Below are 7369 nucleotides of genomic sequence, written 5' to 3' on the forward strand. Positions count from 1 at the left end.
AACACGTGTTTGGTTTCGCATTTTCATTATTTTCGTGTGCTGTAAAAGTTTTTTTTTTTTTTTTAACTATCAGCAGTTTAGTCGAAGCTTCTTTTAAATAGTACAAAAGTTATGATGATAATATTAAAGTAAAATACAATTACATCGTGTTACATATAAGAGGTTTAAATTTGCGGCATGCATTGGAGGTACCCACAGAGCTGAGAGAGAAGAACCTGTAATCTTAAATATGTCAATCTTCCTTTGCTATATAAGCTTAAAAGTCTGAACATAAAGAAACAACCCTTCTTTTGTAAGAGAAAACAGACATGTTGCGTTATTGCTGCACTTTTCTGGGTGACCGACCGTCGTCTCTATAATTCTTTGAGCTTGAGTGTCAAAGTGCATGCGGGTATATATCGGCGATTAACCTATTTTTACAAAAGAAATACACTGATAAGTTGTTTTTACAAAACTTTGTTTATTTCACCAAAGGCTCGGCAGATAGAGAGAGAGGAGTGTAGGGTGGAAGTGGCTTGGTGACGACAAATGATAATGACGTTTATCTTCTTTTTGTTCTGATCTCCTTGCCCTGGTTTTGCATTTGTTTGTATTGACAGTTAGGAATCCGTTCGGCATTTCCAACCAAGGCGAATATTCCAATCACTCGATGGTTTCGAATATTAGTCAGTGTCAACAATGTTGATTTTACAATGTTTGCACATTCTTTCTGCAATGTTAACGCCGGTTAGAATGTCTCCTCGTTTTAGAAATTTTGTTGAGAATCCACTGCGTGTGTTGCCTAGATCAATATGCAATTGCATTTGAATGCAATATGCATTCAAAATACCGCAGCATTTCTCAGAAATCAACATTAAAAACGCGCATGCTTAAACACTGTGGGGAGAAACCATTTCCTTTGAAAATTAAGGACTTTTATTTTGTCAAAAACATAGTTTGATAAAATATGCAAATAGAGGAACAACAAAAGTTATGGAACATTTTCCAAAACCATCTCGCAAAACATATTTTGATAAAACATGCAAATACACCTAGAAGTATTTACTCGGGCCATCATCAATTATTACAGGTTCCATTATCTGTAATGTTCTCTGGAATCTGAATGATAACAAGTCTCGCAAGATTTCCAATGCTATCCACCTCTTTCAATAACCATTGTAAATGACTTTGCATTATTGTACCGGTCGCTTACCTTTGAACTCTCGCTGCCAACAAAAAATATTAGTAGTTCATTGGTATTTCATGGAGGGTCGGTGGCTTTCTGACACCCAATCACCAGAAAATACTAGTACTATGATACGTATTTGGGAAATTAAGTAGCAATCCTAGTTTAAGCAAATATCCTTAATGATGCTGACTTGAACAGAGTTGAGAGGAAAAAGAAATACCAAGGTTTTATATACGACATTAAAGAAAGTGAAATTCCACTGATTATAGGAAGAACTGAACTCATGAATCAAATGTATCTGGTGAATCAAATATTTCTAGTGAATCAAATGTATCTGGTGAATCAAATATTTCTAGTGAATCAAATGTATCTGGTGAATGAAATATTTCTAGTGAATCAAATGTCTCTGATGAATCAAATATTTCTAGTGAATCAAATGTATCTGATGAATCAAATATTTCTAGTGAATCAAATGTATCTGATGAATCAAATATTTCTAGTGAATCAAATGTATCTGATGAATCAAATATTTCTAGTGAATCAAATGTATCTGATGAATCAAATATTTCTAGTGAATCAAATGTATCTGATGAATCAAATATTTCTAGTGAATCAAATGTATCTGATGAATCAAATATTTCTAGTGAATCAAATGTCTCTGATGAATCAAATATTTCTAGTGAATCAAATGTCTCTGATGAATCAAATATTTCTAGTGAATCAAATGTATCTGATGAATCAAATATTTCTAGTGAATCAAATGTATCTGATGAATCAAATATTTCTAGTGAATCAAATGTATCTGATGAATCAAATATTTCTAGTGAATCAAATGTATCTGATGAATCAAATATTTCTAGTGAATCAAATGTATCTGATGAATCAAATATTTCTAGTGAATCAAATGTATCTGATGAATCAAATATTTCTAGTGAATCAAATGTCTCTGATGAATCAAATATTTCTAGTGAATCAAATGTATCTGATGAATCAAATATTTCTAGTGAATCAAATGTATCTGATGAATCAAATATTTCTAGTGAATCAAATGTCTCTGATGAATCAAATATTTCTAGTGAATCAAATGTCTCTGATGAATCAAATATTTCTAGTGAATCAAATGTCTCTGATGAATCAAATATTTCTAGTGAATCAAATGTATCTGATGAATCAAATATTTCTAGTGAATCAAATGTATCTGATGAATCAAATATTTCTAGTGAATCAAATGTATCTGATGAATCAAATATTTCTAGTGAATCAAATGTATCTGATGAATCAAATATTTCTAGTGAATCAAATGTATCTGATGAATCAAATATTTCTAGTGAATCAAATGTATCTGATGAATCAAATATTTCTAGTGAATACAATGTATCTGATGAATCAAATATTTCTAGTGAATACAATGTATCTGATGAATCAAATATTTCTAGTGAATCAAATGCATGAAAAATTAAATTTTCATTCAAAGGAATGGTTAAATTCTTCTGATTTTGCATTATTGTAGCAGCTGCTTACCTTTAATTTTTCGCTAGCGACAGCCATTAGTGTATCCAGTAAACCAAGTGCAAGAGAAATACTAAAGGAAAACCTCATTTTCTCAGAAATCGACATGAAAAACACATGCATATGCACACCAAGATGAATTAAGTGTCCTTTACTACGATACAATGTTAATTAAAGAGGGAGTAAGTAGCAACCCTAGTTGAAGTAAGAGTCCTTAATGATACTGATCTTAACAGAGCTGAGAGCTAGAATATAACGAAATATCAATGTCTTATGTAGGACATAAAAACGTAGAACCTTAAGGTCTTCATTATTCCAGTAACCATAGGAGCAGCCAGATTCATGAAAAAGGAAAAAAAATTAAGCGAATATACTCGGTGAACCAAGTGCAAGAGAAATATAATTGCACTCAAAAGGAACGATGAGAATCTTCAAAATATCTCTCGGTTAGAGTGACTGAAATCGAGGGTTAATATCTGGCATCTTGTAGAATGCCCCCATCTCTTGCAAAAACAAAATGATAAATTAAAACAAAAAGATGAAATTATTTCCCTCTGAAATATGAGAATTTTCAATTATAAACAAAAATATTTTGATAAAACACGTGAAAGTAAATAGAAATATTCAGATCATAATTTTCTCAACCGGATATCAAACTCCACAAATCAATAGCATATACACACTGGAATGAAATGTTTCTACTCTTAAATATACAAACTTATTCTAACTTAAATGTATCTTTGAATGAAATTAAGAATGAGTAAATCTGGTCAGGACATTGTTTAGCAAAACAAATTTTAACCTTTACAATTTTACAAACTACCTGGTGTATATACCTAGCGAATCAAGTAAGAAATACAATCCCACTCAAAGGAATGGCTAGAATTTTAAAACGATCTCTCGGTTGGAGTGAATGTCTGGCATCCAGTAGAATGCCCCATCCCCAGCTAAAACAAAATGATATAAAAATTAAAACAAAAGGATAGAAACATTTTACTCTAAAATATGAAGGTCATCATTTTATTAAAAAAAAAACATTTTTGATAAAACGTACACTGGCTATAAAACTGCACAATACTCAAATAGTGCCCACTGGAATAAAATGGTTCAAGTATTAAATATACGCACTTATTCTAACGTCTATTAAACATTGCTTCAAATGAAACTACTTCAGTACGAATTTTGTTTAGCAAAACAACTTTTTAACCTTTACAATTTTATAATGCAAGTAAACAAATTGAAAAATTATCTTTAGTTGAAGCGTGTTGATTTAAACTTTGATGGAATTAACATTTGAAAATATACTTTCAATAATAAGCCATAAAAAATATTTTGATAAAACATGCAGGGATCTTTACGAAAAAAAAATTAATAAACATGCTGATTCTTTTACGAAATAAAAAAACGATACGATTTAGGAGAATAAGCAGCAACTCTAGTTGAAATATCCCTAATGATGCTGGTCTTAATAGAGCTGAGAGGTCTTATGTATGGTGTCTGGTGGTAAAATGACTCATGCTTAGCAAAAACAAAATGATATAAAAAATTTTTTTAAAAGTGGTAACATCACCAGCTTTGAATGCAAGTTTTGTTTTTGGTTTCGATTCTAGCTGATGGCACCCAAATACTTTTTTTTCTACTTTTGAAATCACGACTGTATAATAATATATCTAAAGAAATGGCAGAAACACTAGAGGATGACCTCCAATCTGTGGTAGAATGAGGGCACAAATGGATGGTCACATTCAATGCTGCCAAGACTAAACTTGTTTCATTCAATAATTGCAAGAAACCTTCTCTACCACCAATAGCAATGGTTAAAAATTCATTATCTGAAAGTACTTATTTTAAACTCCTCGGCGTAACGTTCACTGGAAACATGAGTTGGAACAATTACATTGAGAGCATTGCCAGGACTGCTGCAAAGAAGGTAGGCTCTCTCTACCGTGCTAAAAAGCCACTAATGCCCAAAAGTATCCTGTACCTCTATAAGGCTACCATTCGCCCATGTATGGAGCATTGTTGTCATATTTGGGCTGGTGCATCTGCTACTAGTCTCTCACTCCTAGACAAGGTTCAAAAGAGAGTCGCCAACCTGGCAGGTCCTGAACTGTCATCTAAGCTTCAGCCTCTGTCCCATCGACGAAATGTTACATCCCTCTGCTTGTTCTATAAGTATTTTAATGGTGAATGCCCTGACAAACTGCAAGCACTTGTGCCCCCACAACGTAAATACCCTTGATAAACCCGACAAGCAGCTAAATCCCACCCCTTCACAGTAGAGATCCCTAGATGTAGGAGAGCTTTCTGCACCAGTAGTTTCTTCCCCAGAACCACTAGACTTTGGAATTTCATTCCGGTTCCCTGCTTCCCCAACTGTACTGACATGCAGAAGTTCAAGTGTAACGTGAACCGACATCTTACTGCCCAACTCTCTACATAGTACCCCAGTAGCTTATGTCCCTGATAGTAGCCCCCTACACAAAAGTGGCAATGTGCCTTGTTTGGGGGGAAAATGTAATATATATATATATATATATATACAAAATCTAGACAAATTAAAATATCATATTTAAGCATATTTTACGACCGGGGACCCCCGCCCCGCTAGTCACAGATATATACCCACTGGAACAAAATGGTTATTGCTTCAAATGAAATTATGAATGAGTACTTCAGTTAGAACTTTGCTTAGTGAGACAAATTGTCATCCCCTACAATTTTACAAATAAGTAGACAAATTGAAAAAATCATTTTTATTTGAAGGATGTAGATTTAAACTTTCATAGAATTCAAAATGATAAAAATTTAAACAAAAAGATGAAACGATGTCAGTTTTGGATCTCCATTTTGTCAAAAAAAGACAAAAAAAACTATCTTGATAAAAAATGAAAATACACTCTGAAGATAAAACCTTTATGAAGGTAAATGTTTTACCCCTAATAAAAAATATTCAATAAACACAACACAAAATAAACAAACTTCTTTTTAACAATAACAACTTAGAATAAATGTTTATTGGCAGCATGAATTTGAATGTTGAACTGAGGTAAAAGAAGGTTCTTTTTTTAGGTCGTTGTTAGTCAATACATTTACTGTGTCATCCACAGCTAATAGCAGTTGTCTCTAGTGGAGACCGTCAATGCTAGATCAAGATGTCCGGTGGACAGGGTACAAGAGAGAATAGGTGTTGCTTGGCTGAAGGTCCGGTCCTGACTGACTGACGCTTTCTTTTTAGAGAGCAGATGAATCAATGCGCCCTGTTAACTGATAGGTCAACCTGTGGCCGAAGAACTCAGAGCGGGGGCATTGATTCACTAGAGAAAATAGTTCTCTGTAACTGATAAACATCTTTGTTCTGTAAAACATTACGATCGCAATTTTTTCAATCATTAAAACCCACGAATCACTAGCATAAGCTTCTACTCAAATATACAAACTTATTCTTGCGTTTATTAAACATTGCTTCAAATGAAATTAAGAATAAGTCGTTCAGTCAGAACTTTGTTTAGCGAAATAACCTTTTAACCTTTACAATTTTACAATGCCAATAAATAAGTTGACAAATTAAAAAAAATCATCTTTATTTGAAGCGTGTTGATTTAAAATGTGATAGAATTAACATTTTAAAATATACTTTCAATAATAAGCCATAAAACATATTTTGAGACAAAATCTCTAAATAAAGTAAATGAACAAAGATCCACAGCAATGTCAAAGGTGAAGAATTAGACAACTCTCAGTTCTAGCTTAATATTAAATTTAATGGCGCTTCTACACTATTAGAACGAAACTTTGTAGTCGATAAATAGAAATTTCAAATTAAAAAAAAAAACAATGGCTTCTACTGACTTTTGTGTCAGTTCTAATAAGTACAATGTTAGCTTCCAAATTATGCAGTCAAAATTACCTGAATATTACTGAATTATTAAAAAAAGAAAAAATCGTGTTAGCAGGTGAAAAATTGTGGGCATCTTGTTTAAATCGAAACGGAAAATTACCTCTCTTTTGAACTCTTTTGTGTCTTACATTAACAAATACGATCATTTTCTTGAAATTCTATTTTCTTTAAATAATTTTCTACCCAGTGGCGTAAGCATCAGTTTTTGCCGCCCGGGGCGGTCGGAAAATTTGCCCTCCCCCCTCGCTTGCATAACAATTTAAAATATACTTTCAATAATAAGCCATAAAACATATTTTGGGACAAAATCTCTGAATAAAGTAAATGAACAAAGATCCACAGCAATGTCAAAGGTGAAGAATTAGACAACTCTCAGTTATAGATTAATATTAAATTTAATGGCGCTTCTACACTATTAGAACGAAACTTTGTAGTCGATAAGTGGAAATTTCAGATTAAAAAAAACAATGGCTTCAACTGATATTTTTGTCAATTCTAATAAGTTACAATGTTAACTTCCAAATTATGCAGTTGAAATTACCTGAATATTACTGAAATATTACAAAATAATCGTGTTAACAGGTGTGCGGTCATCTTGTTTAAATCGAAACGTAAAATTACCTCCCTTTTGAACTCTTCTGTGTCTTACATAAGCAAATACGATCGCTTTCTTGAAATTCTATTTTCTTTAATAATTTTCTACCTTATCGATTTTCGTAATTTTTTAATATAATCATCTTAAAAATACGAAGAATACGTAGATACCATTGTTTTCATGTGAAATTCAGTTT

The sequence above is a fragment of the Euprymna scolopes genome, chromosome 45 (assembly GCF_053919585.1).
Source record: "Euprymna scolopes isolate OS-2025 chromosome 45, ASM5391958v1, whole genome shotgun sequence".
Taxonomy (NCBI): domain Eukaryota; kingdom Metazoa; phylum Mollusca; class Cephalopoda; order Sepiida; family Sepiolidae; genus Euprymna; species Euprymna scolopes.